The following is a 2,030-nucleotide window of genomic DNA, read 5'->3' on the forward strand; positions in this document are numbered from 1 at the left end:
AATAGACCATCCAACTGGTTAACCTTCAACTAATAATGCTACTTTTAATTGCGTTATTCAACGTCATGTTAGCCATAATACCAAGTTTAATTTATTGATAGTGGAGGAGCTTAGAGATTGACATAAACCAAATTACAAAACCACACGTACGCTTGATTTTGTGATTTTGGTTGAATCAAGGTGATTTGCTAAATATGTTTTTCACCCCCTAATATGTTTTTTTTTTTCTACGGTATCTTCTAAACGGTAAAAACTCAGGTGAAGTTGATACTTGAGAACCGTTCAGGTATCAACTTCACGTGATGTCGACTGCACCTGAGTTTCCACCCTTCTAAAGACTAATCTGTCGCTAGCCAATGAGTTACTGCATGCACAAAATAAAATTCGAACTCTCGACACTTGTTTAAGTAAACTAGTAAAATAATCAATGGATCAATCCAACTTGGTTGACTCGTTCTTTTTTTTTTTGTTCTAAATAATGAATAACTAAAATTTATTGGAACCCAACTAATCTAAGCTTAAAGCCCCGGAAATTATGTGCTCTATACGTACAATTTTAACGTTTTGTCGAGTATTACTTAAAAAAGTAAAAGTATCTCCTAACCCCCTTTTTCCACTTGAAATGATTAATTGACTTGATTGATATATAAAAATGAGAAAGTGAATTAATCTAAATTATGTGAATAAAATAAATAAATATAAGGCTAAGTTTGTGGAAGCGGTGTGGGTTCTACCAAGTTGAAGGTAGCGAAGACATGGTCAAAGATGTCATGGTTGAAGTTTCCTCATCACAAAGACTTGAATGGATAGGACATCAAATCAAAAGATGCCACATGTGAAATGTTTTATAATTTTCAGAAAACATGAAAGCGAAGGAAAATAATAGAAGGTGACATTGATAAATGAAAATGGGTCAGCAAAGGCAACAGGGGATTTTCATAGCAGTGCACATGTCAAGTTTCAAATTACCAATAAATGCACCACCAACCATGAGTTGCAAAGTCCACAAAAATAATGTAACACCACACAAACAAACAAAGGAACAAACAATCATCCAACACACAAAACAAAACCCATTCCTTCCTTTGCTTTCTTCCCTCCCCATCTTTTCTTTACCTTTCATCATCACAAGTCCCACTTCCCCCTCTTCCCTTCATTTTCTCATGTCCCCCATTCACTACAGTTTTGGTCTCCCTTCAGTCAAAAAGAAAAAAAAAATATCCTATCAAATACTTTTTTAAAAATACAGGAAAAAAAATATTAAAGATGTTAATGCATTCAATAGAATAAAGGCTTAAAAAAATTTTACTTGTTTATTTAAAAAAAAAAAACTATTTTTTGAATGTACTAGTTAGCAAATCCCTTTTATAATTGAATTGAAGAAAGAAGGACTACCTTTGCATGATTGCTTTTTACGGCTGTTCAAAGCTTTATATTCAAGACCCTGACTCAAAAGAAACCAAGGGTCCCTACCATAAGGAGGAAAAGAACAAAACAAAACAGAAATAAGAAAAGAAAAAGAAAAAAATACTTATACTTTAATGGATATGGATTGTGATTTTCTTGTTCACACCATGAATGGCTCTCATCTAAACATCAACAAGCTTAGTCTGACTTCTCCTTATCACATTACTGCAGCAATTTTTTTTCAAAGTACATGTGCAGAGCAGATGAACTATCACATTACATAATCTAAAGTTTTCATTAACAAGAATTGGCCTACCACCTAACAAGTTAAGAATCAAACTTAATAGTTAACAGCAATTACTCAACAAGGGTGGACTCTCTTTTTATCCCACCATAAATCCATTTTGCAGACAAGCTTAGATCAATGCATGTGGTTGTTTGGGACAAAAAGCACAAAGTAGTTTTTTTTTTTTTAAAATAAAAATGGATGGTTAATGCTTAGAATTAATACACGAGGTCATAAACACATGGATCATCAATGGCATCCTTCCCTGACACAGAAAGCCAACAAAAAGGGTCAAGATTCCTTGCCCATTCTTCTACTCTTTGTTTGACAGCTAGCC

This window comes from Arachis ipaensis, chromosome B10 (genome assembly GCF_000816755.2).
Source record: "Arachis ipaensis cultivar K30076 chromosome B10, Araip1.1, whole genome shotgun sequence".
NCBI classification, from domain to species: domain Eukaryota; kingdom Viridiplantae; phylum Streptophyta; class Magnoliopsida; order Fabales; family Fabaceae; genus Arachis; species Arachis ipaensis.